The following is a 25,203-nucleotide window of genomic DNA, read 5'->3' as shown; positions in this document are numbered from 1 at the left end:
AAGCGCACAAACATCGGGAGTTAAGGGTCCTGTCACCCCTGTAGGGATGACCTGAACCCCTTAAGGGAGTTTAATACTGTTTCGGTGGCGGCACACAAGTCCAATCCGGCACTTCCTGGAGTTGCTCTTGGGAGGGAAGAGAAGGGAACTGGGGTGGGGGAATTTTTTGAGGCTGGGGAGCAAGGGGGTGAGCGGACCTCAAGACCCCAGGGTGCAACTCGTGGAGGCATCGGCCCCTCTGGAAGTTTCCCGGCCCCTGCAGCGGAAGGGGTTGGCAGAGATAATTGGTTTTTGACCTGCGTTTTCTAGCCCAGTGATGGCCCTTGCTGCAGCAGGTACATAGAGTCGAAGGCAGACACCTCATCGAGGCAGCCTCCTGTGCTGGCTGGGCTGAGTGCAAGGCTGTTACCTTTCTGGGGGCTTTCCCTAGCAAAATGTCCGGGTTGATTGCTGGAATAACAGGTGCAGGCCCCAGGCTGTTGTGAAGACCTCAGGGCAGCCCCTATGGCCAATCCCATGGCATGGGCGGCGCCAACACCTGAACAGAGTCTTACATATTCAGACAGGTCCACTCTGTTTTTATGAGGGCAGAGGACTTCCTGGCAGGCAGGGTTTGCATTTTCAAAGGCCAAGTGTTGAACGAAGGTACTTTCATTTTTGCCTGGCCCGAACAGTCTCTCAGTGGCATCATTTAAGCGAGAGACAAAATCGCTAAAAGGCTCATCAGGGCCCTGACGAATCTTTGCCAATGAAGTTGTAGCTGACCCTTTTTGGGGAAGGAGTTTCCAGGCCTGGACCCCATCATTTTGAATCTGGGCCAGGAGGCGAGGAGGGAATTTTGCCTGTGCTTCATTAGTATCATGGGGGAGTTGCTGAGAAGTTTCTTTAGTGTCCAAGTTTTTGAGGACAGCTGTTAAATATTTTTTTGAGCAACCTCTCAACAGTTTTCTGTAAATTCAGTTTTCCAGAGGACAAAGTCACCCCCAGAAAGAGCCATGTGGGCAAGAAAGTACCAATCGTTAGGGGTCAAACAATGTTCGCTCTGGTTTTCCACCAAGGCTAATATAAAAGGAGCCGTAGGACCATACTGAGCACAGGCGGATTTAAGCTTTTCAACAAGGTGGAAATTTAATTTTTGTTAAGTCTGTCCTGGCGGGGGTTCCTCTGATGACGGTTCCTTTTCCTCCTCCTCATTTTGGTCTTCCAATCCCTTTGAGGGGCTGCGCTGGACAGCCGCCTCAGATGAGTCCCCAGAGGTCTGGCTCTGGATAACGGGAAATGCCAGGACAGGCTGAGACTTAATTTTTGATTTAATAGATTTTTGAGATGGTTTTAGCAAGTCAGGAGCCACTGCCTCAAGGGCGAAGTCTTTAAGTTCTTTGTTGAGAAATTTTAATTCCCTTAAAAGCTCAATATGTTCCCTGCGAGCGTGGAGGGCCCGTCGCAGTGCGCCGAGATCTGGGACGGGGTTGGGGGGTGGGGTGGGGGCACGGCAACACTCATCAAGGACGGGCCGCAAAAGTGGGAAGACGGGGAGACATAGGGAGGGGGTGTTGCGGAAGGGGGAACCGCCAGAGGTTTTTGAGGTTTAAAAGGGCCCAGAGGCCCCTGTTTTAAGGGGAGATATTTGAAGGGGGCCCATCTGGGTTGTGGTAACGGGCTGCCTCTTGCTCTAGGGAAGCCTCCTGGACGGGGTCTATTGGAAAATTAGAGGTCAAATTGTCAAGAGAGGGATGAAGACGGGCAGGGGTGGACTCCTGAGGATCCTGAGGTTCCGAAGTCCTGAGCGTTCCCTCTTTCGTAGAATGTAGGCTGTGATCCGGGGGACAGACCAAAGGTGGACGAGAAAGCACGCGGGCGCGGGGGTCTTTAGGGTAGAGTGGGGGCAGAAGGCTTCTTATAAGACGTTTTTTTCTCTTGTATTATTAACCTCTTTTATGTCAGGGGAATGTTTATGGACCCTAAGAATGTCATTAATAAGGTTCCAGTAAGAAAATGTGGTGACGGGGACCTTCTCTGGTCCAAAAGCACTGTAGTAATCATCTAAACAGTCCCCGAGTCATCCCCATCTTTTTTCACCTATGGTTCCCTCTTGGGGGAACCAAGGACATGTGTCCATGATATAATCAAAAAAGGCTAGCCGGGCGTGGTGGCGCACACCTTTAATCCCAGCACTCGGGAGGCAGAGCCAGGCGGATCTTTGTGAGTTCGAGGCCAGCCTGGGCTACCAAGTGAGCTCCAGGAAAGGCGCAAAGCTACGCAGAGAAACCCTGTCTCGAAAAAACCAAAAAAAAAAAAAAAAAAAAAAAAGGCTTTAAGGTCTTTTTCTTTACCCTAGTTCCTCGTGTCTTGAGGGCTTCTTTTAGGCCAGAAATGAATAAATCTTGTGACGAAGTTGCCTGTCCGTGGCTTGTCACTTTCTTACCTCTGTCGCCTCCGTTATCCTCCAGGATCACTGTCCTGAACTGGGCGATTTCAGGGTGATCCAACAACTCCACTAAGGTCTTTCCTCTGGGAGACGATGTTCCGGATCCTCAAGAGGGGGTTTCCAGCACGTTGGGTGCCAGTTGCCCTGGCCAGCAGGGCTTCAATGGGAACTCGATCACCCTAAGGATGCAATGATAAGGACAGGAGACACAAAGGAAGACACCAAGACAGGATCTGATCGAGGTGCAACTGTATTTTTTTCCAAGAGGGTTTATATAGCTCTTGTAGGGTGGAGGGAGCAGGAAGCTGTTATCTGCGTGAAGCTAACGCAGCTGCAGGATGTTCACAGGGTGAAAAGGCCAAGGGCTCTAACTCAATGCCCTGTCGCTAGGCAACCTGACCGCAAGATGTTCTAGTTCCCTATCTTATTGGGGGCCTGTATTTTTCCATTAAGCTCTTCTAAAGGTCTATATTTTTCCATTAGCTAGAGACTCTGTCCTTGTCCCTGACAAATCTCAACAGTTCCACCCATACTTCTTCTGGGAGCCATGTCAATGGAATGGGGCTAGGGGGCTTAGTTGTGGTGGATCTCATGGGGACAGTGGCCTTCAGAATTGGGGGTGCATGTCTTGTACAGGGTCATGGATCACAAGCCATGCCTTTTCATGGACCTCGATGTCATCAAAAAAGGCCCTGTTATCTATAAGTAGGACAATACTTACATCTTGCAAAGTATCTCTGCCCCAGAGGTTTCTAGGTACATTGGAAATGATAGGGTGAGTGGCTTCCCAATTGCCATCAAGATCCATCCAGTGGACTGAATGGGTGGTCATCTTAGAATCTAGTAGGCCTCCCACACCAATCATAGTGGGGGCAGGTTTAAACTTCCAATGTTGGAACTGAAGAAACCCCAGGCTTGGTTAAAATAGTAGCATTTCCACCCTTGTCAACCAAACCTTTGGAAAGATGGGCACTGTCTAATAGATTTTGGGTTACCAGAGCCTTTTACTGGCAGGGCTGCGGAGTTCCTCACCTGGAATTTGAAGGGGCTGGTGTTGCAGCAAGCTGTGACCTGCAGTCCTTTGCCCAATGAAAGCATTTATTGCATCTGGGGCATCAGATCATAGGTTCTACCCCGGGGCAGTCGTGCCACAGGTACCCTGTTTTGCCACATCCCCAGCAAGTTCCATCTACCTGGGGACCCTCGGGAATGTCATTAGTACCCTGCTTGTCAGTGAGGAGAGCATCCAGGGAGGCAGTAAGGGCGGTGATTGGACTGGTGCTGGGGTCAACATCTCTGATGGCTTGCGTCCATTTATGTATGTCCTTATACCTCATAGCTGTATTACAGATTTGGGTTTGAGTCCCTCCCAAGTCAGTTGTTAATAGCATGTGTCTAGAGGGGCCTGCATCCACTCTGTGCTCTACTGCCTCATTCACACGGGTCAAGAAGTCGGTGAATAGCTCCCCTGGCTGTTGGATAAAATTATGGAAGTACAGTTTCTGGGGGCCTTGAGGTCCAGGTCCGAGACTTGTTGAAAATAGGCATTGAAGCCTATCTGTGCCTGGTGCACTGGATGGACATATTCCCTACGCCCTGTGAGCATATCATAGGTCACCAGGACATTAAGTAAGATGTTGGTTTGGGCCTGGGATTCTGCCTGATCCTCATAGTCTGATTTTCAGCTAAGAAAGACTTCAGGTTCCAACACAGCTTTAAGCAAATGGTATTGATAGAAATAAGTTTGTAACTGCATGGACCATTTGGCAATGACCTGCTGAAAGTAGGGGGAATCTGGGCCTGACTCACTGGTGGCCTTCCACCACTGGCGCAGGCTGTGAGGGTTGTAAGGCACCTGGCACCACGGGAGAGTAGCCCCCTCCTGAGGCAGGCTGGTATTGTGGTAGATCACCCCAAGAAGACTGCGGCGGGGTGGTCGCTGCCAGTGGTGGTGGTGGAGCAGAGGGGATAGCAGCACATGACTCAATGATAGCAGCACGTGACTTAATGACAGCTGCCTTCTCTTTGACAGATTTGGCAGGACCTAAACTGAAAGGTACATTCTCCTTGACAGATTTGGTTGGACCCAAACTGTTCTCAGGGCCCAAACCGACAGATTTCCTGGAGGCTAAACTAACAGCTTTCCGGGGCCCAAACTGGCAGATTTTCTGGAGGCTGTAGTGCCTGAGCTACAATGCAACTCATCACGTCCGAGTGTGGGGCTGAGGACAGGACAGCGAGTCATTCGTATCAGGAGAATGCCGTTGATTGAAGGGAAGCAGGGGCCTTAAATACCGACTAACAGCATAATGGAAAAACCTAGGAGGGCAAAAGGTCACCATCTTACACCCTAGCTGTCTACTCAACTATACGGGGTGCATGGAACAAGGAGCCTTTGGTTAGCTGTTTTCGAGGAAGGAAACCAGCATAGGGAGGACATCTGGTAAAGGTCAGTAAGCAAGTCAGCAGCTACCCAAGGAGCAGGGGGCCAGGACCCCAACACAAGCCCCTCTCGGCTCCTCTGCAGCCCCAGAAGCAGCACCCTCGGGGAGCTGGCCAGGGGTCGGCAGGTGTCTATTTTAAGCAGGCAACCTCTGAGCACCTTCTGAAAGTGATGGTGAGACGGTGGAAGCCTTGGGCTTGGGCGCGAATCGGTGTGCAGAGGCCTGGGGGAACGCATCACTCTGTGGCTTTTTGCCGTTCTGGATACTAAGCTTGCCAGGGGAACTGGGACTCAGGAATGGAACCAGAATCAATGCAGAGGTGCTCCCTGGCTATATGGAACTTGGCAGGTGGGTGCAGGTGCCTGCAAGCCATGGAGGAGGAAGGAAGGGAAGGGAAGGAACAGTATTGAGAGGTTAGGGGCTGAATGGGAACGTGCTTTATTGCTAGGAGGGGCAGGAAGTTTTAAAGAGACAGGGAAGAGACTGAGAAGTGTGGAAAGCGTGCCACAGCAGCCACACGGGAGGCTGAGGGTGGAGCCCTCCCAGGCATTTGGAGTTTGCCACACGTGAGTGCCAGTTGGTGGGAGATTTATTAAGGCAACTCCACATAGTTAAAAGGGAGGTTTATTTTGGGGTAACTTACAACAAGTAAAGGGATAGGTTACAGGATCCAGGAGAGGTGAAGTGCAGTCCCATGGAATACTGCTTGGTCTGTCATCCAGGATTACCAGGAACAAGAGACCGGTACATCCGGACCTTTGTTCTCAAGGGGTACCATTTTGTTTCTGCATTAGGGGCAGGTCATAGGTAGGCGTGATAGTTACCAGAAGCCTCACTGGGGGTAGTACTGTAGATGTAACCAATCGTCTTATTAAAATAAGAAACACAGAGCCAATGTAAAAAAGAAAGCCGAAAGGTCAGAGCTCAGAGCCAAAATCTTACCTCCTGCAGTGCTTCTAGCTTCCGAGAGAGAGAGAGAGAGAGAGAGAGAGAGAGAGAGAGAGAGAGAGAGAGACAGAGAGAGAGAAAGCAAGCGTAAGCGTAGCCGGCTAAAGCTTACATCCAGCCACTTGTTCCCTCTTGAGCCGAGTCAAGGCTTGGCTTTACAGGCAGGGGCCCTGTTTGGCAGGGCAGGCCTGAGGTGTTTGTAGCACTGGCTTTAAGCAAGCAGCTCATGGTTAGTCCGGCCTGAGGCCAAGCAGACCTGGGCTGCGGCTAGGGAGCCGGCTGCTCAGGCTAAGGAGCCAGCCCCAAGCAGTTTTTAATGGATTCTTGTCACGTTGGGCGCCAGATGTAGATGTAACCAATCGTCTTATTAAAATAAGAAACACAGAGCCAATGTAAAAGAGAAAGCTGAGAGGTCAGAGCTCAGAGATAAAATCTTACCTTCTGCAGTGCTCCTAGCTTCCCCGAGAGAGCTTCTTCCTGTTTGTCTGTCTTTAAATAGTCTTTCTGTTCTGCCTTCTCATTGGTTGTAAACCCAAACACTTGACTGCCTTGTCACTGCCTGTAAGTACTGCCCTCCAGGTCTTAAAGGCTTATGTCTCCAATACTGGCTGTATCTCGGAACACACAGAAATCTACCTAGCTCTTATAACCACCACGCTCTTGTTATGGCTCTAACAGCTCTGACCCCAGGGCACCTTTATTTATTAACATACAATTAAAATCACATTCCAGTACAAATAAAATATCACCATAGAGTACTTCCAGGACAAAGCTGGAACAGCTACCCACTACAATGTTTAGATTGATGTCCATGTCTGTAGGCTATTATAAAGCAGCTATGATCTAAGATATGTGGTGATATTCTATATTAGCAAGAAAGTTCTTAATTTTATGTGAAGTAATATTTTCGACAATATTATGAGTATTCAAAATTTGTTAAACAGTTTCAAGTTGTAAAATTATTAACTACTCTTACCTGAAATGAAAGACTGGCTTGGTTTTCTTACTGTCCTTGCGATGGTTTTTTTTGGGGGGTGTAGTAGCGCTTTTTAGGCAACTTGAAGCGCCAGTGTAGTGCTAAAGCAGGTCCCACTGAAGACTGGCTGGTGGCAGCTGAGGTGGGGGTAGAGTGTCCCGTGTGCACGTGTGGAGGATTGGTGGCAGCAGGATGGCGGCGGATCTTTCTGCCTCTCCCTGCAGCTTTAGGGCCTGGCTTTTGCTTTCATGGCCTCCTTGGCCCCTCAGCGCTCTTCCATCAGCCAAGAGGCTGACGTGTGGAATTGTGTGGCCTGAATTCAGGGCGGCAGTGACTATGACGGTTGGCATTGGCGTCCATTTTAACTAGGCAGCCTCTGAGTGAGAGGGTGTGAAGGTGGAAGCTGTGGGCTCAGGTGGGAGCCTGCGTGGTGGTGGGTGGCTCACTCAGTGGCTCTCGCCAGTCTGGGGGCTAAGTAAGCTTCCTGCAGATCCTGGAACCAAACTCAGCCACTGTAAATCCTGGTTAGCAGATTTTAGAGACAGATTTTTATTTGTAAGCCTTCATTGTTATCTTTTACAGTCTGTATCATTCCCAATAATGATTCATCTTTGTTTTTATTAATTCAGTGTTTGAACACTGTGTGAATTATTACGATGAATGCCAAAATGGTACAGGCCAGATATGCCTTAGAAAGGTCATAGATTCCCAGGAAAATGTCATTCATCATACAAGCAAAAAGGTTTTTTAAATTCTTGTGAGGTAATGTTGGCCATATTACAAATTTGTTAGCTCAGTTTTGTTAGTTTTAAGGTGTAAAATTATCAAGTACTTTTACTTGAAATAAGTCACTGGTTCCCTTATCTTTTCGTGGTTTTTGGGGTGTAGTAGCACTATTCAGCCAGCAGGAGGCATTGGTATAGCTCCAAAGCAGGTCCTGTTGAACATCTTGGCTGGCTGCAGAAGTGAGCACAGGCAGTAGGCAGTTCTTCCGGTGACTCCCTGGAGCTTCAGGACATGGAGAGTTCCAGGCCGCTCTCAGCCCTCTCTACCTCTGCAGACAGGAGGTCTGCCAGCAGGCCTGGCTCCAAGCCCTCTCTGTGCCTCTGTAGGGTGCCGCCAAGAACAGTGCTGTGTCTATTTTAACTAGGTGAAACTGGAAGCGTCGAGCTGGGGTGGGGAGCCGGCACTCAGGGAGGAGGGGGAATGCCTCACTTACAGTGGTTTCGCTGGTCTGGCGGTTAAACTTGCCTTGGAACTGAGACCGGATTAGCTCTTTTTCAGGAATGAAATTGTGTAGGTTTCCTGGAGCTCTGTATGTAGGTGGTATCCTGCAGTTTCAAGTGCTTGCCAGCTGGGGAGAAAGCTAATAAGGGTGGGAGCCACCCAGGCCTATGGAATTTGCCTCACGTTGGGCGACAGATATTGGTGAAATGGTTGAGGCCACTCCACTTAGTTAAAATGGAGGTTTATTTTGTGGGGTAACTTACAAGTGAAGGGATAGATTACAGGGTCTGGGAAAGGTGTATCGCAGTCCGGCAGTGTTCTCTGGAGAACTCTGCTCGGTCTACCTCCAGCGTCCAGGGTTCAGGAACCAAGAGAGTGCGACGCATCCGGATCTTGGTTCTTCTGGGTCCTCCCTTGGCCCCGCCTTGTAGGCGTGACAGTTACTGAAGCCTCATTGGGGGTTGGAACTTCAGATCAAAGCTGGAATGGCTATCCACCTTTGGGTGGGGAATGGAACCAGACTGGCTGTGGAGGGGCTCCTTGGTGCCCACGCCGAGAGTCGTCAGCTATTCAGAACTCGGCAGGTGGGTGCACTTGCCCAATAGCCAGGGAGGCAGAACGAAGGGAAGGAACAGTACTGGCAAGTTAGGGACTGAATGGGTAAGCGCTTGGTCCCCAGGTCGGACGGCAATTTTTAAAGAGACAGGGAAGAAAAGAGACAGGGAAGTGTGGGAGGTGTGAAAATTGTGCCACAGCAGCCACAGAGGATGGTGGAAGCCACCCAGCCATTTGGAGGATGCCCCACCTGAGTGCCAGATAATGTGGGCATTTATCAAGGCAACTCGTACCATACAGCCAGTAAGGGGGTTGTTTACATAATGTGAGAGATCTGAGGTGCAGTCCAGCTCGGTTCTCTAGTAATCTCTGACTTGGTCTGCCATCCAGCATCCAGGTTCATGAGAAATGAAGAGGGCCAGACAGATCTCTGGTCTTGAGGGCTCCCATGTCGGCCACACACCAGGGGCAGGTCATAGGTATGTGTGACACTTACCAGCTGCCTCACTGAGGTGGTGCTTCAAGGTCAAAGCTGGAACAACTACCCACTACATACCTTGTGTCCACATGAGTTTATTATGGAGAGCATGAGAGGGAAATAGGGAAAGAAGGAGAGAGAAAGAAAACGAAGAGAGAGGGAAAGTGGAGTTGTGCACACCTCATGGCGGGAAAGGGAGGAAGAAGGGAGGGGTGTTTCCCTAAAGGAGCCTTATGTCAGGACACAGGGCAGGTCCCCAAGGGATGGGCCAGAATGCCAACACCTGCATTTAGTTTTTTTCATTTGCAAGCCGTTCATAGTGGCACTCAACAGGGTCCTAACTCCCTGCACTTCGATTCTTGACATGGGAAAGTTTTTCCTCCTTTTTTAAAAAACCTAATTCACTGTTTAAAATCTGTCAAGTGTCTTACAAGCTCTGATGATGCAGATGATGATGCACACGGTGCATGTGGGGTCTCACCCCACTGGGAACTGAGGCCAACTCTGAGGAGGTGGTCTGGAGCCGAGGAAAGTTAAGTGTGTCTCTCCTTCGTTCCCAGCCTCCCTCTTACCTGGAGCTCATCAGACACAGCGGGGAGTCACGTCAAGCAGGAACTCCTTTATTATTAGGCAGTAAACATCTTTTAAAGCAGAAAACCACAGGACCCTGGAGGGGGGATGGAAGGACCTAACCAATTGTTGTAAAGGTCACCCTATACTCATTCCTTTTTCCAGGAGCTGTTTATGCACTGACATAATCTCCTGATTTTTGTATCTGATCTCAGTGCAAACAACTTGGGCTAACTTCTCTCAGTACCATTTGTGTCTAATCTCAGTGTGGACAACTTGGGCTAACTTCCTCCCGGCACCATCTGTGTAGCTTGCGTCATCCTGTGTGCCCCACATGTATCTCCATCTGGCATCATGATAGCACACAATTTGCCGCTCATGGAGCCAGGGCCATTCTCATCGGGACATTTTAGCTTTTGTACTTTGTGTTGCCAAATCTGACGTACTAGTGTGTAAAAGGCATCCTTGTAGAAGTTACTGTCTTATTCAATAAGAAACACGGAGCCAATGCAAAGATGAAAGCCCGAGAGGTCAGAGCTAAGAGCTTACCCTTCACTGCTGCAGCTAGTCTCTCCAGCCAAGAGAGCTACTTCCTGTGTGGTTGTCTTTATATAGACTTTCTGTTCTGCCTTCTCATTGGTTGTAAACCAAACCACATGACCACCTCGTCATTGCCTGTCTGTACAGACCTCCAGGTCTTCTATGGTTGGTATTGAGATTAAAAGAGTGTGTCTCCATGCTGGCTGTATCTTTGAATACACAGAGATCCGCCTGGCTCTGCCTTCCAAGAGCGGGGGTTAAAGGTGTGCACTACCACCGCCCAGTTTCTGCAATGGCTTGCTATTAGCTCTGACCCCCAGGCAACTTTATTGATTAACATACAAATAAAATCACATTTCAGTACAAATTAAATGTCACCATACATCCTCTACACCCTGTCGGGTCTTGGATGATGTTTCAATGTAGGGGATGTGATAGCTTAGGACAAGGTCCTGGGCCTGCTGAATGGGCGTCACCAGTACAAGTGGCCACGTCACACTTGTTCCCCACCAGCACTATTGCCACATCGTCTGAGTCCTTCACCCACTTGATCTGCTCCCTGTACTGATGGATGTCTTCAAAGGGGTGTTGTTGATGGCAAACACACAGAGGAAACCCTCCCCTGTGCCCATGTTCTGGTCCCACACGGCACTATACTCCTCTTGACCTGCTGTGTCTAAGATGTCCAGTGGACATGTCTCCCCATCAATGACCACCTGTTTCTAATAGTAGTCTTCTATGGTGGGGTCATACTCATCCACAAAATGTTTCTGGATCAGCTGGATGCTCAGGGCACTCTTTCCCATGCCTCCAGCACCCACCACCACAAGCTTGTATTCTGTCATCGCTTCTATAGGGCCTGTCACTCCAGGAGCTCCTGCCCCACAAGGGGCGCAAAGGGGAGCAGAAAGTCCTGATTGGTGCCTGACGTGGGTGTCCTTGTAGCCCCGAGGCTGGAGTGGGATGGCTGAAGGGTGTAGAGTAACTGAATATGGGGGCCAATTCCCCCTTTGGTTTTATTGTTAAAGGGTGTGAAATGAGTAACATCGTTTTGTCAGAGGGTATTTGGCTCTAGGCCTCTGGGGTTAACTAACCTTGTGTTTGTAAAGGGGGTACCTTTAGGAAATACTGGAGTATATGTTTGGAGCGCCTCCCAGGGGCATATGGATCCATTCTATTGGCTTTCCTTTTTGCACTAGCACTGCAGAGATCAATGCAGTGCTTGTGAACAGACAGAGGGAACTGGGAAGGTCAGCAGAAATCTATCTATTAAGGGCATCTTAGAAAAGGTATGGTAAAAGGTATTGTAAAAGGATGGCCTGATGTTCGCAGGTAAGAGCAATGACATTGTGAGGTTTTTTAAATTTTTTTAAAGGGAGAATAAGGGTACAAGACTATTCTTGGAGATGGGAACCCAGGGTAGCATTGAATGGATCTCTCCCAGGATGTCTCTGCAACTGATTCAGGGTCAAAGACAGGAATGTCTAGCTTAGGTGTAAGTGGGCAGGCTCGGGTCAGGGTAAGTTCAGTGCCAAGAATCTCAAAGGGGGGCACTTTTTGGACTTTGTTAGGAGGCACTGTGTACCGTCCTCTCTGAAGCTGTGCAGCACCTGTCCCAACAAGTCCTGCAGACAAGAGGGGTCCTTATGTCCCCAAATAGTATTATCCATATAATCAGGTAAGCATCTTACCCATCTTTAAGTAGGGGTACTAACAGGGTGGCCAGGTATTGTTGGCAGGAGGCCGGGCTATTAGCCATTCCCTGGGGTAATACAGTCTGTTTAAATCTCTGATCAGGTTGGGAGAAATTGAGGGAGGGGATAGAGAAGGCAAACTTGGTACCATCATCCGAATGGAGGGGGATAGAAAAGAAACAGAAACATTAGTCACCACCAGGCTATATTCTGAGGGTATTGCTGGCACCCAGGGCAGACCCCTCAAGTGGTGTCTACCAGCTCCATCCTCTCAATTACTTTCCATAGATCCTGTAACATGTGCCATGCTCCTGACACTTTTTTAATAACAAAGAAAGGTTTTTCCAGGGACTCATGGAAGGGCTCACACATCGAAGGTCCGATTGTTCCTTAACCAGAGCCTCTAATTTAGGTTTAGCAAGTGGCTATTGCTCCACCCATACTGGGTCACCTCGCTTCCACCTGATAGGGGGTACCTGGGGGGCAGTGGCCTCTAGGAATGGTGGGAAAACCAATTGAAATTTTGGGGTCATTTTTATAGTGGGTGAAGAAGACCTCTCGTTTTATCTCCTCTGCTCCCCATCCCCTTCCTTGGGCCTCTTCTTCCTTCATAATATCTTAGAAAGCTTGGTGGTAGGTGGTGATTACTGCATCCATTTGGGACAACATACCCTACCCCAATAAGTTGTCAGTAAGATTCTCAGCCACCAGGGGGTGTATCTTGTCCTGTTTCCCATCTGGGCTGGTCCATTTGAGGTGAATGACTCTTTTAAGAGATTGAGCATTAACCCCTACTCCCAATATTCGGGGTCCCAGAGTCAGGTCCCAGTCGGGGTACCTCCTCCCATTGGAGCATAGTCCTGTCTGCTCCTATATCACAACAGGAAGTGGAACCTTCTCCTACCTATGACAATTCTCAACTTGGGGCAATGTCCCTGGACCAAAGGAACTGTCAGTTGGCATGGGACATTCTGGGGGGCCCTGCCTGCCCCCCACAGAGTTCCTCCTTTGGCTAACAGGGCTGGAGGGTGCCCTTTACGTAATTTAAAGGTTTCTCATTTATGTTGAATTTTGATCTGCAGTCTTTTTTCCAATGATATCCCTTCCTGCACCTAGGACAAGGGGTTGTAGGGAGCTTTATTGTCCCTGTCCAAACCTAAAGCCTTTTGTTGACATGCAGGAGGCTGTTGCAGAGGACACTAGCGCTTAAAATGTCCCTCCTGCCCACATCTACAGCAGGCTCCTGGGTACTAGACTTTGCAGTCCCCTGACTCTGGGTTGCCAGGGCCTGTGAGAAAGCCTCAGTTAGGGCAGCTGTCTGGGATTACAACCATCCGGGTCTGGTGATGTTTGTGCCCAGATCCTGGGTGGCGACCACCCATCGGCCCATGGGAGCCTCTTTCATCCCTGCATAGGCAACATGGTGTTCTGAACTCATTCCATCCCAGACCAGAATATATAAATTGGTCCCAGAGGGGTCCAGTCAGTAGTTACGATTAATGCTGTTAACCCAGTCTATAAACTCTGGTAGGGTCTCATTGTGATTCTGCCTGACTCCAGCTATGGGGGATTCTGTAGGTCCTTCATCTAGCTTACCCCAGGCTGCTAGTCTTGCTTGTCGCACATGGTCTCGGTATGGTGCTGGGACCGTGGCCTGCTGGACCCCAGTAGAGTACCCATCAGCAGTTCCTGCCAACATGCCATAAGTAATTAGGATTGCAGGCTGAGAAGCCTGATTGGCCTCTGCTTGAACTCTACATTCCTCCTTATAGTGGGCACACCATTTGATATATTGAGTGCTTGAATGGTTAGCCTTAGCCAGGATCAGCCAATCCTTGGGGACACAGGGATTATATGCAATATCCTGCAGTAGGGTCTGGGACCAAGGGGCATTTGGACCATCCTCTCTCACTGCCTTGTGGAGTTCCTTAAGGTCTTTGGCCATCCATGGGTACAATTCTTGGCCTATTAGGGCTGGAGGCCAGATTAATGGGAAATGCCTGGGTTGTCTGTTCTCGGGGCCCTGTGGTTTGGCTCCCTTGGAGCCCTCTCTGGGTAATATAGGCCTCTGCATAAGTCGGTTCGTTGAGTCTCTGATTCTCGGCTAATGACCAGTCATAGGCACCCTAGTTACGTAGGTCCCTTCTAAGGGTAGTATATGGTGAGGAGCATTTCCCTATTTTAGGGATGTAAGGTGAGTGTATGTGTGTGTGTGTGATGACTTTACACTTGTTCTCTTTACCCTCATGGTCCTCTTTGCCTTCTTTGGCCTCCCCTGGCTCTTGGGGGATCTTTTGGAAATACTGCATTACCCATACTGAGGGTTTCTCCTACCCTGGAAGACCACTTGGTCTTGGCTGAACGTATTTTCGAGCCCCACGTTGGCTGCCAGCTCTGGGGTCTCACCACGCCAGGAACTTAGATCACCTCTGAGGAAGTGATCTGGAACAGAGGAAAGAAGTGTACCACTTACCAGATTCCCAGCCTTCCTCTTACCTGGAGACAATCGGATGCAGTGGGGAGTCATGTCACGCAGGAACTTGTTTATTAATAGGCAGTAAGCATCTTTTAAGGTAGAAAAACCACAGAACCCTGGGGGTGGTGGTGGAATGATGAACCAGTTGTTTTAAAGGTCACCTTCTACTCCTTCCTCCGTCTATGTGCTGTTTATGTACTGCCATCATACTCATTCCCTTGTCTGATTTTTGTATCCGGTCTAATCTCAGCGTAAACAACTTGGGCTCCATCTAACTTCCTCTCGGCACCATCTTTGTGGCCCATGTGCCCCACAAGTGTAGGCATAGATTTGCAGGGGTGATTGGCTGCAGTGATTCTCATTGCTGACACAGTAGGGTCCACTGTGGCTACTGTCCTCTGCATGGGGTATGGTTGGGCAGTCTGAAGAGCTAACAGAGTAACTAGTATGAAAAGAATCAGTGTGCCTAGTAGCAGCATGGGACAGTACTGCCTGGCTTGTCACTGGTAGCTGCTAGCCATTGCTGCTTAGCACGGCGATATGAGGCTGGAGGGGCCCTTCCTATGCTTGAGGCCATGGCATTAGCAGTAATAGACCGTGCCCTAAGTAGGAGTGGCAGCAGTGATTCTAAGGAAATGGCTAGGCAGCTGGACTAGTTCTGCTTGGTTCATTGCTTGTGCTGTCCATGCCGGAATTGCCTGGAAGGGGGCTGGCTGACTGCCCTGTCCTGCCCAGGTATTGTGTGGGCTATTCAGGTAGGGTAAGGGAATGGCCTGCGAAATGGTTGGGAGAGGAAAACAGGCAGGAGAATCCCACTTGGAAAGGAGTTGGTATGGGGGCGGGGGGTCACTGAGCTACCTGAATGAGGGACCAGGGTAGAACGGCTGACCCATGTAGGAGTGCCGGCAGGTGGCTGTGCATATTGCAACTGGAAGTGCCCTTTTCTAAAACTGGGAAAATGGCAGCTCCACTTATACTTGGTAGTTAAAAGAGGTTTATTTAAAGGGGTAACTTAAAACTAGTAAAGGGGTCAGTTACAGGATACAGGAGAGGTGAGGTACAGTCCAACATGGTTCTCGGGAGAACTCTGACTTGGTCTGCAATCCAGCATCCAGTGTCATGAGGAGTCAAGAGAGCCAGCATGTATGCATCTCAGTTCTTACGGGCTCCTGTCTCAGCCATGCCCCACAAGCAGGTTGTAGGCTTGCTTGGCAGTTACCGTCTGCCTCGCTAGGGTGCAGTGCTTCAAGGTCAAAGCTGGAATAGCTATCCACAATACTTATAGTGAAAAGCCAATTTCCCATGGTGGCAATGTCATGCCAGGTGTTAGGGTCCTTGAATCACCCCACAAAAGACCCCTTATATATGCAAAATCGAGAGTGTTTATTTCCCAAGAGAAAATTCCTGCAAATGGGCGTCAGGCATACAGCAAAATGTCAACGAACCGGAAAGAAGCTCGTAGACTTTGGTTAAACCCAGCTAGGGAATTTTCGATATGGTTAGGTCATCTCCAGGAAACACGATTGCTTAAGCAAGCAATGATTAAATTAGTTTAAATTTGATTGACTGTGGCATGTTTCAACATGTCAGGGAAAGCTTGGGCATGTATCTAAAAAAGAAGGCGGGGAGGGTTTTCAGGATCTGCTCTTTTCTGATTGGCTGGCTCTGGCCTGCCAAGACAAGCTGTGGGGCATGAAAGTGGGTTCGAGAAAAGGCCAAAGTCCCAACCTCACTGGTAAATCACGAAGTAGCAAACTGGAAGTGCATAGCCAGTGTTATTTATTAAGGGGTTTAATGTTATTCATTAAGCGGCGCTGTTTACCTTGTGAGAAAAGCCACTGCGTACAACAAAACCCCCTATAAGAGTTTATTAAACATTGCCACAACTTGGAAAAATGCCAGGCCATATTCTGCCCAAGGCCTGCCCAGTGTCCAGCTGCCGATTGTGTGAAGCCCATCGACTTGGAGGTGTGGTGAGATTGCCCTACTGATCAACCTGTTCAGCTCAGATCCATTCCAGAGAGTTCCTCAGAAGTCTGCAGTCTGAGAAAACAATATAAGCTGAGGAGTTCAGGAGTGAGCAGAGCGCCCCAAGAATGCAAGAGAAGGAGCTGTCCAGCTACCAAACCAGGACAGCAGAGTCATACCATCCTACACCGACTGGGAACAGGTAAGGCCCCATCTTCGGACTGGCAGACCAGTTCTCTAGACTCTAGGCCCTGGGTGGCACATTGCGTGCCCCTTCTCCCAGCCATTGGAGCCCTCAGGGACCAGGCAGCTACCTTTCCCTGCTCTCTCACCAAGAAAACAGTCCCTGTGACCCCAACGACCACCAGAGTCATAAACCCACCCTGCACCGACTAGGAACCCCAGGGACCGGACAGCGACCTCTTTCTCTGCCCCCTTGCCAAGAAAACCATCCCATGTGACAACAACCACTGGAGCCATAAGCCCACCCTGCACCGATTGGGAACAGCTGCTCCCTGAGACAGAATCCACTAACCGATTGGACTAAGCTGCTGTCAGAGAAACTGCCCATCAGCACTGATTTAATCAAGAACTCACAGTGGACCAAGACTACCAATTGGGACAAGAAACATCCTCAGACATAGTCACCACCTACATGGAGCAGAGGAAGAGATTCGTAGAAACCAGTGCAAAAATACAGGCAACAACATAAAGACCTGTGTGATACTATCAGAACCTAGTGGTTCTACATCTGCAAGACCTGAACATACCAACGCAGAAAAAGAAAAAAAAAAAAAAGAAAAAAGAAAAAAAAAATCAATCCTAAAAATGACTTTAGGAAGATGATAGAAGCCCTTGAAGAGGAAATGAGAAATTCCCTTTAGAGGAAATGAAAAACTCCATTAAAGAGGAAATAAAACATTGCCTTAGAGAAATGGAAGAAAAAAAATTGGAAGAAATCAAAGCTAAGAAAAAGCAATTAAACAGATAAAGGAAAGAATTCAAGATTCAAAAATTGAAATAAAGAAGACACAAACTGAGGGGATGCTGTAAATAGAAAAATCTGACTAAACAAACAGGAACTACAGATGCAAGCATAACCAACAGAATGCAAAAGATGGAACAGGGAGTCTCTGATGCTGAAGACACAATAGAAAAAATAGTCATCAGTCAAAACACGAAAGCCAAAAAAGTCATAACACAAAGCGTCCAGGAAATTTGGGACACCGTGAAAACAGTTTATTAAGGAAAGGGAATAGGAAAGATGTGCATAGGCCTATGGAATGACTGTGCAGGAAGTGAGCAGAGGAATAAGTAAAACCCACTTTTATAGGTTCCCTCCCTCCCACACATGTGCACATGGGCTTAGTAGCTACACCACACATATACATAGATTATGTGATCACGCTGCATGCCAATTACATGATCACACAGTGTGTGGATTATGTAGGATTTAAGGCACTGTGATGACTAAGCCTCTTGCCCCATAACACATGCAGTCAAGTAATTGGGGAGTGGCAAGAATTTCTACCATTCTAGACTCTTTGTTTTCTTAAAAAAATGGTGGATGAATGGGAAGGGGGGCACTGTGTCTTCAGAAACGGTTTCCAGCTGACTCAGTGGGCATTGGTTGACTTTTGGATGTAGAAAATGGTGCTTTTGTGGTAGCAAGCCATCCTGGGGTAGCGGATTATTTTCCACTGCTTTGGGAATTGTCCATCGACTTCTGCTTTGGGCTCTGTGACTGTTTGGGTCTGACAAGGTGCTGTTGAAAGACCCCCGAAGGCAGTCTTCCCTCTGGAGAGACCCTCGCCCAGAGATCACACCGAGACCACAAGTCAGATGCAAACAGCAAGAGGCTTTATTCAGGAACACGGGTACCCGGGGCAACACAGTCCCTCAAGAGGCTCAAGAGACTGGCGCGCCGATGGGCTGGAGTGGAGGGTTTTTATAGGGTCTGGCAGCAGGAGCACGAGGAGCATGGTTTACAGGGTTCTGATTGGACGATTCAAATGAGGCCAGGTTCAAACTCAGGACAGTTCGTGGTTTTTCCCCCGAGCTCGACACGCCTGTTGACTTGGTTACAAGTTGTTTTTCTGACCTATAGTACCCTGTTCTGGGGCCAGGTGGCCGACCGTAGATACCCCGTGCTTTTCAGACCTTACTCGAAATGGCGTTAGGCTAAGCTAGTGTGCTGGGGTCTTTCATTCCCCCATTTTCTTATCTCAGGGAATGGAATCCTCCATTCATGGGGAAGAATAGGGATGTGGCTCCATTTCCACCTGGTTGAGTCGTTGGTATTGTTGGGTCAATACCAAGGTCTGAACAATAGAAACACGTTCCCTGATAAATTGGACAAGTCTGTTTAGGATGCAGGGCCCGAGCGTCAGAAGGAGCAATAAAATCAGAAGGGGCCCTATAAGGGTGGAGATGAGGGTGGTGAGCCAGGGGGACCTTCCGAACCATCCTTCAAACCATCCCTGCTGTTCTTTAAAGAGTTTTTGTCTTTGTTCTAATCTCTTTCTTAGTTTGGCCATGCTATCTCTCACCACCCCAGTATGATCCACATAGAAGCAACATTCTTCTTTAAGGGCGGCACATAACCCCCCCTCCTGCAGGAAGAGGAGGTCTAATCCCCTCCGGTTCTGCAGAACTACCTCAGACAAGGAGGTGAGTGACTTTTCCAAGGCACTCACGGATTCCTCCAGTGCCTGGATATCGGTATGCATGGCAACCTGGAGTTGTCTGAATTGGTTGGTTTCCATGAGGGCAGTGGTACCTGTGCCTATTCCGGCGGCGACTCCTCCCATAGTTAATCCACCTAGTATTAGGGCCAGGGTTAGCGAGACTGGCTCTCTTTTTATACGGGGGACCCCTGTCTCATATCGGGCATAGATATCTTCAGGTGTATGGTAGACTATCCTGGGGTACAGTTCTATGAGCACACAATAATCGGCCGTGTTAGCTAGTATTGAGGGGGAGAGGCATGGTGTAAGTCCAGTGCTACAGGCCCAGTAAGTCCCGTTGGGAGCCACGAGATAATGGGGTCCTGGAACAAGTGCCTGGGTGCGATTACACAGGTGTTGGTGGGTGTAGGGTACTGTCCCCAGACATAGTCCTTGTCCTGACACCTCGGAGATTGTGAGCTTATGCTGAGGTGACGAGGCGCATCCTGACGGGGGTGAAGAAGAATTGGTGAAACTTCCAACTACGGCCACCCCCTCATAATAAGGAGGTGCGGAAACTAGGCATAACCAGCACTCCTGAGTCCGATTTGGGTTGGTAACATTGAGGGCTGAGTAAGCGCCCTCTGTAAGATTCAATAGCCGGTCTCCCGTACCGGGCCTGGGTGGTTGGAGGGTGGCTGGGGTTACAGCGGCATTCGGAGCTGTGCTTGGGCGAATGGCCGAATTGGGTCGGGGGGTAGCCCTCGGGGGTGGCGGAGCAGGTAAAGAGGGACGCTTTTGGTCAGAGAGAACCTGGTTGGGACCTATAAAGGCGGAGGGCTCCGTGATTTTAAGCTTAATCGTAAACACGACTCCCTGGTCCCGTCCCGTCATGTAAAGTCTAAGTCCCCATGTTTTACCTTTAGTCCAGTCTTGTGTTATCTCCCTTCCCTTCTGAGTAAAAGATATATTCAGGGGGTTGCAGGTGAAATTTACACAAGGGCCCCCCCCTCCCAGTAAGTGTTATCTCTTCCTGACGTGACAGTTCCCCAACAACGTCCTTGGGTAAGGGGACGCCATGAGTGGCTTTCTCCTTGGGTAGCCCTTTTTACCCTAATGAGGTCCCAAGTGGATGAAGGCTTCCAATAGGTATTACCAGTTGTTTCACATCCCCATGCTTTACAGAAGTAACTTTCATAACCCCCACATTGTCTAATCATCTTTCTGTCCCTACCATCCCGGGGGCAGACGTAGAAGGATAGTTGTGACAGGGCTGCCCTGGTTTCAGGGTGGCCACATCCGTATCTCCCGTCACTACATTTGCAAGTTCCCTTACCATCCTGACAGACGTCTGGTGCTCTGGGGTTCATGGGGTCAGTGGTAGGGATGTCCCAGTCCTCTGACCCTGGTGCTAGTTGGCAGAGATCTGGATGCAAGTTAGGCCACCATGTAAAGGGGGTGTGAAGGGCGGTCGTTTGCCAGACCGTCTCCCCAGTTTGTGAGATGACCTGCCAAGTGAGCCTCTTAACCAGGTGCGGGCTCTCTGCCTCCCTAGTCCCCTGGGGGTAGGCAGAAATTAGGAGGGGGAGGAAGAGGAGCCGCGGGCCAACCTTATTTTTAGGGGGTTTCGTGTGCGGCGCACTGTCCATGTTGACTTTCTGGATCCTGCTGGGTCGGGTTCCCTGGCAGCCTTCACATGAGAGGCGTGGATCCATGCAGCAATCCCGTCGACCTTGAGTGCAGTGGGGGTGGTCAGCAAGACAGTGTAGGGCCCTTTCCACCGTGATTCCAGGCTCTTGGTCTGGTGTCGTCTGACCCAAACGGAGTCCCCGATCTGGAAGGGGTGTGGCACCATCGGCTTGTCTAGCTGCTCTCGATAAGCCTTGGCCAGGGGCTTCCAGATCTCCCTCTGCACCAGTTGGAGGGCTTGAAGATGTGCCTCTAAAGTAGGGGTGGTGGCAAAAGATGAAATATCAGGATGAAGAAAGTTTACAACAGGAGGTGGGGCCCCATACATGATCTCAAAAGGGGTTAGGCCGTGTGGGCCAGGAGTATTTCGGGCTCGGTAGAGAGCCAAGGGAAGTAGGAGCACCCAATCTCTAGTGCCAGTTGCAAGCGTTAATTTGGTTAAAGTCTCCTTGATTGTTCTGTAAGCTCGTTCTACCTGTCCTGAGCTCTGGGGGCGGTATGCACAATGGAGTTTCCAATCAACCCCCAATAGTTTGGCCACCTTCTGACTTACCTGGGAGACGAAGGCAGGCCCGTTATCCGACCCCAATATTTGAGGCATCCCATACCTGGGGAAGATTTCTTCCAACAGTTTCTTCGTTACCACGTTAGCCGTCTCATTCTTGGTTGGAAATGCCTCGATCCATCCAGAAAAGGTGTCCACGAAGACCAGGAGGTACCGGTACCCGTAGAGTCCGGGTTTTACTTCTGTAAAGTCTATTTCCCAATGAACACCAGGACGATGGCCTCTTTGGCGGGCCCCCTTGTTTAGATGAACCTTTCCTGCGTTGACTTGAGCACAGGCTGGGCAGGTAGAAGTTACCTGCTGGAGTACCTGATCTTGGTTCAGCAGCACTGTCCAGGTGTTTTCTCTGTCTAATAGGGTCTTCATTTTGTTTTTGCTCAAATGGGTCAATGCATGGAGGAATCTCAGCATATATCGGGTATGGGAGGTTGGCATGACAATCCGGTCCCCTAGTATATATGCCTGTCTTCTTTGTTCCCAGTCCGCCCCCATTTTCTTTGCTAGCTCATGGTCTTCTGGGCTATAGGGCACGGGGTCTCTCTCAGGCTGTAGTTCTTGTATAACCATCAACTGGCTGTTTCCTGCCTGCTGGGAAGCCACTGTTCGGGCAGTCAGATCTGCCAGCCGATTCCCTCTGGCTACCGCAGAGTCATCCTTTTGATGCCCCGGGCAGTGGACAATACTGAGTTGGAGCGGGAGGAACAGGGCCTTTAGGAGGTCTAGGATCTCTTTTTTATTTTTGATTTCCTTACCCGCGGACGTCAGCAGGCCTCTTCGTCTGTAGATTTCCCCGTGGACATGTGCAGTGGCGAAGGCATATCTGCTGTCAGTATAAACTGTGAGCTTCTTACCTTCTGCCATCCGGAGAGCTTGGGTGAGCGCAATCAGTTCTGCGTGCTGGGCCGATGTCCCGGGCGGGAGCGACGATGCCCATACCACTTCCGATTCAGTGGTTATAGCTGCCCCGGCTCTGCGTTCCCCCTCCTCCAGGAAACTGCTCCCATGTGTGTACCAGACAGCGTCCGGATCCTTAAGCGGCTGATCTGTCAGATCAGGGCAGGTGCCATGTGCTTCGGCTAGAATCTGGAGGCAGTCATGCTCTTCGGAGGGTCTAGGCAGTGGCAGCAAGGTAGCTGGGTTAAGGGAAACTGTCGGCCCGAAATTTACCCGGTCTGAGTCCAGTAGTAAGGCCTGATAGTAAGTCATTCTGGCGTTAGAAAGCCATCTGTCCGGTGGTTGTCGGACCAAGGCCTCCACTGCATGGGAGGCCAGCACAGTCAATGGTTGTCCCAGAGTCAGTTTTCCGGCATCTTTGAGTAATACGGCAATGGCTGCCACCATGCGGAGGCATGGAGGCCATCCTGTAGCTTCCGGGTCCAATTTCTTGGACAAGTACGCTACAGGTCTCCTCCAAGGTCCCAGTCTTTGCACCAGTACCCCCTTGGCAACACCTGAGTTCTCATCCACAAAGAGCTCAAAGGGCTTGGTTAGATCTGGCAGACCCAGAGCCGGGGCCTCGAGTAAGGCCTTTTTGATCCGTTGAAACGCTTTCTGATGTTCCTCTTCCCATTGGAACATGGTCCCTCGTTTAGTGAGGGGGTATAATGGGGCTGCCAGTTCAGCAAAGCCAGGAATCCAAAGGCGGCAGTACCCAGCCGTACCCAGGAATTCTCGAACTTGGCGGGGGTTCCGAGGAGGGGGGATGGAGATTATTGTCTCCTTCCTTGCTTCTGTTAACCATCTTTGCCCCCCCTCTCAGGGTGTAGCCTAGGTAGGTGACCTTGTCTCGGCATACTTGGGCCTTTTTGGCTGAGGCTCTATAGCCCTTCTGCCCAAGTCTAGCCAGTAAGGCTCGAGTGCCCTCCATGCACTCGGTTCGACTCCTGGCCGCCAGGAGTAGATCATCCACGTACTGGAGCAGAGTCAGGGTTGGGTGTTCAACCCGGAATCCGGCCAGATCTGCATGTAGGGCCTCATCAAAGAGGGTTGGGCTATTTTTGAAGCCCTGAGGGAGCCGGGTCCAGGTTAATTGTCCCGAGAGCCCTTTTTCTGGGTCCCTCCATTCAAAAGCGAATAGCAGTTGACTTTGAGGGTGCAGTTTTAAACAAAGAAGGCATCCTTCAGGTCTAGCACAGTGTACCAGACGTGGGTCGGTGGGAGGGTGCTCAGAAGGTTATAGGGGTTAGGCACCGTGGGGTGTATGTCCTCCACCCGCTTATTGACCTCTCTCATGTCCTGGACCGGCCTGTAGTCTCCTGTCCCCGGTTTCTTAACAGGCAAGAGGGGGGTGTTCCAAGGTGACTGGCAGGGCTTTAACACCCCTTGGTCCAGGAGCCTCCGAATATGGGGCTTGATCTCCTCATGAGCTTCCTGTGACATTGGGTATTGTCTGATTGAAACGGGAGTCGCGGAGGCCTTTAGTGAGATCATCAGCGGCGGCTGATCGCGTGCCAGCCCCAAGCCCCCAGTCTCTGCCCAGGCCTGAGGGAACTCTCTCAGCCAGTTCTGTAGCTCCTCAGGTGATTTCTCCGGGGGTTCTGCCTCAAACAAACGGTATTCTTCCTCTAGACTGAGGGCAAGGATTTGTAGGGGGTCTCCTTTAGGACCCGTGACTCTTGGTCCCTTCTCATCAAAGTAGATTTGTGCTTTCAATTTGGTTAATAGGTCCCGTCCTAACAGCGGATGGGGGCATTCAGGTATGTGCAGGAAGGAGTGAGTTACTTGCCCTGATGCCAGTTGGACCTTTCTCTGAGTAGTCCAGTAATACCTCTTGTTTCCAGTTGCCCCCTGCACCAGTGCAGAATGCCGGCTAAGAGGCACTCCGGCATGGGTTAGGACTGAAGGTTCGGCACCAGTATCAACCAGGAAGGTCACGGGCTGCCCCCCGATCTTGAGGGTTATCCTAGGCTCGGGGGGGGGGGGGGGCTCCTGGCCTCGACTCCCCTAGTCCTCTAGATTAAGAAGGTCCACGGTTTTGGGCTTGGGTCGGCGGGGTCCTTGTGGCTTCTTGGGGCAGTCTCGGGCCCAGTGTCCCTTCTCCTTACAGTAAGCACATTGATCTTTATCAAGGGGTGGCCTCCTTCGCTCTCCCGAACTATCTCCCTCTCTCCGCTGTCCCTGAGACACAACGGCGGCCAAAACCTTTTTCATCTCCCTATGTTGTTTCTTGTCCCTTTCCTCTTGTTTCTGCCATCTCCTTTCCTCACGCTCCTCAGGAGTTTCTCTCTTATTGAACACTTTCTCTGCTTCCTTCAATAAATCTGGCAAACCTAGCGCCTGCAAACTTCCAACCGCTGCAATTTGGTTCGGATATCTGAGCTAGACTGGTAGATAAATGACAGGATGACACCTGGTGATTGCCCTGGGTCTTCTGGATCATACGGAGTGTACATCCTATAAGCCTCCTTCAGCCTCTCTAAAAATGCAGCGGGTGATTCTTCCTTTCCCTGTATCACGTTCCTTACCTGAGCCAAATTGGTAGGCCTTCTGGCGGCCGCTCGGAGACCCGCTAAGAGCAACTGGCGATAGAGACGTAGATGCTCCCTACCTTCAGGTGTATTGAAGTCCCAGTCTGGGCGGGTCAAGGGAAAAGCTGCATCGATGATATTTGGGAGTTGGGTTGGCCTCCCGTCATCGCCCGGAACCTGCTTCCGGGCCTCCAGGAAAACTCTCTGCTTTTCCTCTACTGTTAAGAGGGTCTGCAGGAGCTGCTGACAGTCGTCCCAAGTCGGCCTGTGAGTCACTAGGATGGACTCAATTAGGCCGGTCAAGGCAACAGGATCCCTGGAGAAAGGGGGATTATGTTGTTTCCAATTATAAAGGTCTGAGGCAGAAAAGGGCCAATATTGTAACTGATGGTTGGGTCCTTCCCGAAGCGGGAAGGCTTTGGACTCAGTGGGGGGGCCGGCTCGGCGGCCCCTGAGGCGGCCCGCAATGGGGGACTGGACTGTTTCTTTTTCCTCCTCCGAGTCCCCAGCGA

At 50.2% G+C, this 25,203-nt stretch overlaps 1 pseudogene; it reads right to left on the bottom strand.

The window, feature by feature from the left end:
• Positions 1–1,401: 1,401 nt before the first annotated feature.
• LOC143269151 (GTPase HRas pseudogene) lies at positions 1,402–11,046 on the bottom strand (annotated as a pseudogene).
• Between the last annotated feature and the right edge of the window lie 14,157 nt (positions 11,047–25,203).

The sequence above is a fragment of the Peromyscus maniculatus genome, chromosome 18 (genome assembly GCF_049852395.1).
Source record: "Peromyscus maniculatus bairdii isolate BWxNUB_F1_BW_parent chromosome 18, HU_Pman_BW_mat_3.1, whole genome shotgun sequence".
Lineage (NCBI taxonomy): Eukaryota > Metazoa > Chordata > Mammalia > Rodentia > Cricetidae > Peromyscus > Peromyscus maniculatus.
This window is presented reverse-complemented; position numbering and strand designations above follow the sequence as displayed.